The sequence below is a fragment of the Lathamus discolor genome, chromosome 1, assembly GCF_037157495.1.
Source record: "Lathamus discolor isolate bLatDis1 chromosome 1, bLatDis1.hap1, whole genome shotgun sequence".
Taxonomy (NCBI): domain Eukaryota; kingdom Metazoa; phylum Chordata; class Aves; order Psittaciformes; family Psittacidae; genus Lathamus; species Lathamus discolor.
This window is the reverse complement of record NC_088884.1, coordinates 42,109,898-42,119,706: the sequence shown is the minus strand read 5'-3', so window position 1 is coordinate 42,119,706 and position 9,809 is coordinate 42,109,898. Positions and strand designations below refer to the sequence as shown.

The 9,809-nt window shown below is 42.1% G+C and overlaps 1 long non-coding RNA gene across 1 annotated transcript; it reads left to right on the top strand.

Annotated features, from left to right (window-relative positions):
• The first annotated feature begins 6,634 nt into the window (after window positions 1-6,634).
• Window positions 6,635-9,388, top strand: LOC136007111 (uncharacterized). Its single transcript, XR_010609477.1, has 3 exons — window positions 6,635-6,717; window positions 8,922-9,061; window positions 9,315-9,388. It is a non-coding gene; the product is annotated as an uncharacterized LOC136007111 (long non-coding RNA).
• The last annotated feature ends 421 nt before the right edge of the window (window positions 9,389-9,809 follow it).

The following is a 9,809-nucleotide window of genomic DNA, read 5'->3' as shown; positions in this document are numbered from 1 at the left end:
CTTTTGGGCCGGCTGAGAGCTCATGCAAGGAGCCACCTGAAAGAGGTGACCCTGACTGAGCAGTGGCAGTCAGGCAAGCCACCTCATGGCAGCCAGCACCAGGCAGAGGGACTCAGCCACACAGGAAACAGAAGGCACAAATTCTGTGACAGTAGGAAGTATGAATTTCATTCTACAGCTTCCGCTTAGAAATAGCCCCTAAGTAGCCCTTTTATAAGGTCACACGTATGATCCTGGGAGTGGAATTCAGTTCCAACTATGACACATAAACTCAGGTTGGTAATTCAGTGAACTGCCATAGTTCCCATGATGGCCCATGGAGGCCTCATCAGCTCTGCCCCAGAGGGTTATCTCAGCTGGCCACCCAGGATGCATCCACTTAGGGTGAGCAAAGGTACTCTCTGCATGAATTAGATCTCTACAGACTGTGACAGGAACCTGGACAGTTACAACCATAGAATCATAGAATAGTTTGGGTTGGAAAGGAGTTTACAGCTTATCCAGTTCCAACCCCTTTCTCACACCTTCCACTAGACTGGGTTGCTCTCAGTCCCATCCAACCTGGCCTTAAACACCGCCAGGGATGGGGCATCCACAGCTTCTCTGGGCAACCTATGCCAGCATCTCACCATCCTCACAATAAAGAAGCTATTCCTAATATCTAATCCAAATCTAACCTTTTTCAGCTTAAAACTATTAAGTTTTGGTAAGCCCTTGTAAAAAATCCTTCTCCAGATTTCTTGTAGGCCCCGTTTCGATACCTTAAGGCTGCTCTAAGGTCTCCCTGGACCTGATCCCTGGTTGCTTGGACAATTTCTCTGTATTCCTCCTGTGCTACCACCCTCTGTAGGCTTCTTTTTCGTGTTTTAGTTTGTCCAGGATCTCCTTGCTCATCCATGCAGGCCTTCTGGTGTTTTTGCCTGGCTTCTTCTTCACTGGGATGCATTACTACTGAGCTTGGAGGAGGTGATCCTTGAACATCAGGCATCTGAATCTTGCTTTTCCTACAAAGGAGTTGAGGCCGATCTTAATGCATCCTCCCAGTTTGCCCACAGGACCTTTACACAAACATCATGGAAGGGCACTCTAGTAAATTCCTAAATCCAGTTCAAAATTGGTGCTGAAAGTGCTAACTAAAAAGCTATTCCATAATGCCAGCTATCTTTTTTTGCCATATTATTCAACAGTAAGCGGTATGTATAATAAAGATCCTGATTTATTTGTAGGGTTTATTCAAAATGTCAGAACAAACTACTTCTATCCAATACAAACTCTGCTTTACAATTCCATCCATTTTCATTATGTTTTTAGTACTGGTCCTAATTTGCATCTTTATGCTAAAGCATGAAAGTAGAGCTCCTTTCCTTGAGCACTCCCATTTTCATTAACTTCAATAGAAATGTCTCATGTAAAAGGAGTGCTAGATCAGAAAATGTTAGCTACAGTAAAAGCAACCTAAATAATGGCATGCCAGAAAGGATAGTGTCTGTCAGTGCTTTACAAGGAATATCTCTTTTCAATCAGGCAATATTGTGCATAAAGCTTAGCAGACACTGAGAGCTTAATTTTAGACCCTCCAAGTACAGTTTTCTGTGGGTCCCATCCTAATTTCAAGAAACATTTCACAATCCCATACTGGTAAAACAAGGGATTGAAGAGGATCCCCTTGTTCCTTACAAGCCATCAAACAATATAGATGGCAGAAGTTGGTGTGAAGAAAAGGTCACATCTTTTAGGGCAGACACTTACAACAATTACATTTAAGAGCAAATTTCTGGGTATTTCTGTTCTGGTTAACATGTCAAATCAAAGGGTATTGTTTCATGTGTATAGATGACACTAACAGTGATATATTCAAGACTGAACATAGCATACATCAACATACCATATCTTTAGAAGAGACGTTTCTAAATATAAGCTTTAAAACATTTATAGGGTACACAGAACAAGTTTTCTGTTTCTATAGATGACATTCACTGTCTTTTCTTTTTGCTTCATCCTCCACATTTGCTTCCCTCAGCTGTATGTACAAATGGCACTGTTTTTTCCCCAGAACAGTCAGAAAGATTGCAAAGACATTGAATGTGACCTGGTTTCAATAATACTGAATAGATGAAAGTGACAAAACAAACCCCCAGAACAACAGAAAGACAGATCACAATGTAATTAGTGCTGAAACCAAAGGTATTTCTGTCAGTCCCAGCACATCACACTAGTTACTTCTGGCTCCTTTTGTTAAAAAACCCAGTTACATTCCTTAGCTAGAAATTTGCATTTTATTCCTGATTACATTATGTATTCTCACTGAGAAATTGAATATTTAAGTACATGGATATTTAAGTATGCGAATCAAGTAACACTGCAACGTTGCCAATTTCTTTCAGTCTATTTTTCCATCAGCTCACCAGAGCTTCACACACTGCTTCTTTGCCATTAATAGGACTTATTTGCCATGTGCATCTCATGAACTCATTGTGGAAAACTGTGAGGCTTTTTGTTGTTTGTTTGTACTTACAATGTAAGAACATGCTGCTGTGACAGTGATTTATGTGGATGCACTGGCACTGACGCAAGCAGGAGCTGCCATGACAGAGGACATCTCCTTCACTAGACAGGGTGGCAAATCCATTTCAGATATTGCCAGTCAGAAAATGGATGCTAATTAAGCAAGCAGCTGATATTGGTTTTAATAAATATTTTCATACTCCTCTTACATATTGCCGTAAAGAAGCTCTAAGTGTGACCTTAAAATAATAAAAAACCAGGAAGTCAGAAATCCCATGTGTAGAAAAATAGACGTCCATGATTGGGACCTACTTCTTGCAGTAGCAAACAGCAATCATTTCTATGTCATTTAATCAGCTAAAAATGCAGAACGACATGGATGGACGCAAAGCAGAGCACTTAAGAAGAGCGAGTGAGTTTTTAGATGAGACAGAGCCTGAAAAATGCCAAATGCAAGGGGAAATAAAGAAATCTTCAGTGTGAAAATACTCATTACATCAAGTCTGCACAGAAACATCAAGGTCTGGCTCAGAAACGGCCCAGATCTCCCTGTCATCTTTACTGACATTAGGGTAAATGCCTCTAGAAATGACCCAGTGCCTGGAGCCCCCAGGTCCTAGCCAAGGAGCAGCAAATGGGTGTGCTGACACAGAGGGGTGAGCCCATGGTGATCTGTATTCTCACATTTACAAGAGGTTATTCTAAACAAGGAAGAGGAAAATTTTGGGTATCATGTGTCCTTGACTGTCTATCCTGAATTGTCATTACTTGCACCATTTACTGCGTTCATATCTATACCCTGGTGTGAAAATCTGAAGGAATGCTGAAGTCTTCAGCGTAAATGGCATATTAATGTGTTGTTCAAAAACTGGATATTTTTACCAGGGAAACTGAAATATTTTTAACCAAGTGTATATCCAACTTAAATTTCTTTACAGCCCACGTTCCTCTTAAATAACCATAAAACCTTTACAGAGGCCATGCTCTAATAAGATTGCAGATTTACATTTTGATTTAAAACCAAGCAAACAAGAATCTGCACTTTCTGTTGAATGAGGAAAATATCATATTACTGATTTAGCTCTCCCTTTGCTATACCATCTGAAGCAACATTAATAATATATTGAGTAATTTGGGAGGAAAATGATCTTAAAAATACATCTCCAGAGAGCAGAGTGAAATAACACACTATGGGAAGAGAATGGATCCCCAGCTATATCCATCCTCAAGTCCTCTTGACAGGACATCACAGACCTAACCTGCAAACACATGTGCTGTGAGAAGCAATCCTCTGTAAGGCAGGGCATGACCCTGTTACAGCAAAGGTTTCATCTGTCTCTAGGCTGCTTGAAGAAACAATACAATGGGATTAGGCTGTTTTATGAGTGTACATGGACATTAGCATGGATCTTGGTGTCTGTGAGCTCTTGTACATACAGTCTCAGCTCAGAGGAGCCAGCTCAGTGCCTGGGGAGGTGATTCTGTGAGGCTTTTCCAGCTACCAGGGGTTTTGCAATGGTGTATTGTAATGTAGTATTCATGCAAGCAACCTCAGCATAACCAGGAGGGAGAAGTCTGGGATGGCTTTTGGAGGGAGAAAATTTCCATTGGCAAGTTCATTTGGCTTCTGTTTAAACCAATAAACATAACAAGTATGTTGTCATAATGCTTAAATGACTAATGATATTAAACCAAGGGAAGTTAGTAATGGGCAGCTAATCAGAAGCATGCATTTGAAGGTCAAACGGTCCTACTCCCATCCTTATCTATTCTCAGCATTTAATGCAAACCAGCTCCCAAATAAGGCACAGGTGTCAGATAATTTATGCTAATGGTAATGAATGAACAATTTCAATATGGGAAACATATTAAAAGACCTACATGGTAATGAACAGCTTCACAAATGGGGGGGTGGGGGGGGGGGTGTGGTGGTGGAATTAAAAAACAGAAAAAAAGAATATCAAAAATAGTGTCTTGGATCAGTTGGGGCACGCAAAGTTTAGGGTTGAAGAAATCTAGAGTTCTGCAAGGCTGATGTGCAGAAGAGGGAACAAGCTTGGGTAGGTGGTACTTACTGGGATACACAGCAGCATGGGATTCCAGCAGAAACCAGATGTCCAAACATGAACCACTAAAATCCTGTGGAAGAATAAAGTCCTTCGGAAACCCTGCAAAGTGGAGTTCAAAAGGGTTTCCAGTGGATCAGAGAAAGGATAGCAATACTTCACCTCTAGCAAGAAGCTGAGTTGAAGTGCCTGGGATGCCTTCCACATGTACCCCTCTGAGGCTTCTGGCAAGCACCACAGGGTGGGGTTTAATCACACAATTTTAGCCATTTATGAAAAATAAGGGTTTAAACCTCTGTTTCTCTAGCTGGAGATCAGCATTGGCAGCATTGACAGAAAATACTCCATCTGACAGCCCTACTATAAGGTGGGATAAAGCACCTCGTGGGGCTTCACTCTTGCTCTCTTCTCTCACTTCTCAGATCATCAAGGGAGCCTAGGTGAACAGCTTGTGCAAGAGGCCTGATTTTTAGATGAAAAAGTTATTTGAAATTAATCCCTCTTTCAGCTTTTTCTTTCATTTCTGGAAACTACCACTATGTCAGATTGAGATTGACAGCTTCCCCTGCTGGAAAAGCACAGCGAAGAGCTGCCTTTACTGAATCACACTTGATTTGATGTTTCTTGTGTTTCTGTGTTTGAAATAATTTCCTACATGTAATTATACACTTAAGCAATATTTATGTGCTATAAAAACCATTTTCCTGTTTTCCAAAAGAGATTGGCTTGCCCTAGGAACATTTTGCCTTACTGATGGTTTTTTTGGACTAGATATTGCTATTTAGGATACAAGTAAGGAAAAGAGACTATTAATTGTGCTTTTGAATGAACTGTATGAAAAGGTCCCACAGGAGGCCATACATTTATGCATGACCAAAAAAAAGTGTACACACAGCAATTATATTGAACCCACACATGTGTAATAAAAAATAATAATTGGGAATTGGCACTGCTTTAATGATGGGACAAATATTAAAAAATAAAAAAATAAAATGTGCCCTTTTTATTCAGATTCACAATAAATCTCTTGAATTTTGAACAATCTATTATCGAGACACCAGCATCTCATTCATCTGCTTCCTGACAAAAATCTGCCTCTTTCAGTGAATGTAACATTTAAGAAACCTTCAATGGTAGCCAAAGCCTGCAGCGCTCATACAGCTAAACCCCGACTGCAAATTACAAGTGGTTAGAGACTGCAAGATAATGGTCCCTGGCCTTTGTTAAAGCCTCCATCTCAGGGTTTAACATCACAATTCTGAAGACTGAAAGGAGTAGTCCTGCCTTAGTATGACTCACTTGATTATTTTGTGTGTGTGTGTGTATATGTATGCTTCCCACTTAATACTCTGAGTGGTAGAGCATACAACCCCATGACCCCCAACAGATTTGTGAGGACATAAATGAGAACAGGGCTTAGGCTGTAATATTTGTTGTGTAAATGCCTTTGTGAATTAGCCTGCAAACAGCCACAGAGTGATAAAACCTGAACAGCTTTGAGAGCTTATTTTATAGTGCTATTTTAGTTAGTTTAGCAGGTGAAGTAGGATTTTACTCATTACAATTCTTTGGTGGCCTCTTTCCCCATACAGCTGGTGGAGGCTCATGGCACTTCCAGGCTGGACTGCTATAATCCCTTGAAAACGGGTGGCAGGTCTTATCATGGTGCTGCTTTGCTTAAGCAACAAAATGTCCTGGATCCTCAATATTTGCACACATGGCCCTCTGAATTGTGGCACCTAAAGAGGTGTGCAGCAGGAGGCAGACCCTTGTGTGCACCCAGCACAGCCGTTTCCTCCTGGGCTGGTGATTGACAACCTACCCCAGGATTTGCTCAGCTGGCACAAGCCTCTTGAAAGGTACAGCACCCTCAAAACCACCAGGCCCAGCAAACACATGGGAGGGAGTGCAACCTCTTTAAGGACCCAGTAAGATGACTGACCCCACTGGATCTGGAGCAAAATTAAGTGCAGGTGCTGGGACTCAGCCCAGGGACCTTCATCAGAGCTGGCAAGTTTAAACGTGCTTCCAGCCCCAAGCCAAGATGGTTTCACCCTAGCCCTGTGGGGAAGGGTGTGTGCTTACTTCTCCAGCTAAATAAACATCAAGATGTTGCTTGCAGTGGGAGGCTGGTTTTCAGAAAGATGTAAGGCAACCCTGTGTAGCTGGGATAGGGCAACAGATGATTTTTGCTGTGAGCCAAAAGGAAATTTTCTGTTGTCAGCCTAGGGATTAAAAAGCATTCTATGCTAGAGTGGCAGTGCTGAGGATATGTTATCTTGGTGGACTAGAAGCAAAACCTGCTGCCATGTGGTCCACCAAGCTGCTGCCACTATGCTGTTTGTTTGGGGCCTGGCACTCAGTGTAGATGCCCAGAATTTAGTCCTTGTACATCCATGAGCTGCAAGGAATTTTGTCCTGTGCTTATGTATGGTGTCTTACAAAGAAGCCATGTATAGAAAGCACTAGAGATTTGTGTTGAGGTAAGTGAAACTAGAGGTGCTAATTCAATCACTCTGCTACACTTCTGATCAAAGAAGTCCAGAGTTATGAGAAAATCCCTTTTACAGCACAACTTAATGTGTCTGACAAGATGCTGGGTCCTTTAAATAAGCAAATTACCAATTTTTATTTAAAACACCTTCATACCAGGCTATGCAAAGATTTACAGGAACTGAGCATCTGCCTGCAAGCCTACAAGGCCCTTAATCCCAGCACCAGCTTGATGGCCTTCGTGCAAAAGACCTGAGGAGTGATGCTGTCCAGTATAACTAGTCCCTACCTGGTCTTTGGTTTGAGGGTGATTCTGTCAGAGTTGGCTCTAAACCTTGGGTTTGGTCCCTCCCTTCTCCCAGTTTTACCCACTGATTAAGGGAAAAATGCCTTAAAACTAGTCCTAGGTGCAGTCCAGATCACAGAGTTCTCACCTGCCTGAGTAAGACGGAGGTTTTTGCTTGAAATATTGCTCTCTAGACCATTCATTTTGCTTTTTGCAATTGCACAGTTTCAATTGCCAGAGGTAAAGGGACCTGCTGCCAGGTTTGCTATAATCCTGTCTTCCCCTTTCTCCAGCCTTTTTTCCCTCTGTTCATCTTGTCTATGCTGTAATGAATAGCACAGCCTCTTAAGAACTGGGAGCAGTAAGTTTAAACCTTCCTTACACTGAAGTGGGCATCAAACCCTCACCTCTTAGTCCTTGACCAAGAGCTTCAGGCTACTTTGAGAAAGATGAGCTGCAGGTGATACTACCAGTTTGGAGGAAGAAAAGCCACAGATACTACCATGTCTTGTGGTCTCAGTTCTCACACTGTCAGTCAGCATTTACATTACAAATTGCCGCATTTATTGAAATTAAAAGGGACTTTACATAGGTCTAAACCAAAGGGAGATGGATCCTATTCATGCTGAGATAGAGATTTTTCCACAGTGGATCTAGCTACCAAGTTTGGAGCAGCAGACATTTCACAAGGTACAGGAAATTCCACAAAATAGAGCTACAGGACAGATTTTCTGGACTCCTCGTCACTCACCGTGGAAGTATGAGGTTTCAAGCTTCCCTTCACCCACACCAATGTTTTAAGGAGTTTACTGTTCTAAATTTACTCTACTTCTTGTTATAAACACCTGCTCTTTGTAACCTGGATGATTGCATATCCATGATTTCCTATGGCATTGAATCCACACATCATTGTGCTCACTCTTTCACCCAACTGCAAACATCTGTAATACTATTTTTACCTTGCATAGTATTTGTATATGTTGTCTGGTATGCACAAAGTTTCTCATTGGGGGTGGAAAGCATGGAAAATCCAGTAATAAATACACTTTGAAAGTCAAGATTGTTTGCAATTGATAGATTTTTTTTTACCACAATTACTATTCTGTCAACAGCCATACCTTTTGCCAGATTTAATTTGTCTCAGTCTGTTGATTGTCCCTTGTGGGATGTTCCTGCACTGCTCTGCTGCAGTTACAGAAAGAGGAAGGATCACTTCTACCTATGGCTGTAACCCACATAACCTTGCAGAAATTAATGACATGACCTGCCATCTGAAGTCATTAATGTAACATTACGGCTATAAAGTCTGGGCCAGCTCTGGCTTGCAGGCTGGTGTACATGCCAAGGAATTTAATTAACTTCAGTAACAGTGGACTGATAGGACAGCCTCAGTGGAAACAGCTGAGGCACAAGCTTGTCTCATACATGCACTTGTGCTTGCTCAGGCAGCCAGGAGGACTTTGGTCCTCAGATGTACTCCAGGCAGTGCTACAGTTACTTAGATCTCTTATCAGTTTTCTCATTGTTTTACTAGGCTAATCAACTGGACTGATTTCCCCCTCTCCATCTAGGTCTCTGCTTCCGGCTGATGGCACATGGGGCTACCCATTTCCCTTCACACGGGGATGTGGCACAAACCCACTTAAGACCTGCCAGCTTCGCTATGGCTTTCTTCTGGGAAGATGATCTGTACCGGGAGCCAGAGGAAGCTGTAAGTTACAGCCTGTAGCCCATACAGAGATGGGTTTTAAGTGCTTGCTGCATTTCAGAGCTGTTTTGATGGTTTCAGGCACTCACCTTGTAAAGCAAGTATCCGTTTTTTATTTCTCAGCCTGCATTGCTGAGGTGAGACCGAAAACTTCTGGCAGGGCTAGGGGTCAAATTCAGGTGTATATTGCAGCAGATACAAGACCTGCACAAGCTTCAGCTGTGCCTCTGAAGTGGGATAATGCCTTTTGTCACAGGGGAGCTCTAAAGATAACTTTGCTGGTATCTGCGAAGTGCTTCGGCTTCCCAGCAACTCATGCTTCAGAAGAGCACATGAGGAAGAAGTGATTATCTCCATTTCATGCAGCACAGTGCTTAGTCAAAGCGACATAGGGCCCCTGCACGGGAGAGCTGGGAGAAGAGGATTGCTGAACAGCTGCCCGTCAAGGAGCATCCCATGTACCAACTGAAGCGGGAGTTAAATGGGAAAACACCGTATGTGATCATGTAATTAGCAAATGTATCATAATGCCTAGGCATAAGGGAGCTAAATTAAGATACGGATGCATAATCTAGCTTGCATGTAAGATCTCCATAAAGACTATATCCCTTCTATCGTTATTGGTGGATGCTCCAGGCAATAAACAATCCTGCAGTTAGATTTACTTGCTTGTGCACATGGCTGCTAAGTTCAGCATTTATTAGTGGTGTCTGAGAGGAAGACAGGTGTTATCGATGAGAGGCTGTAGAAG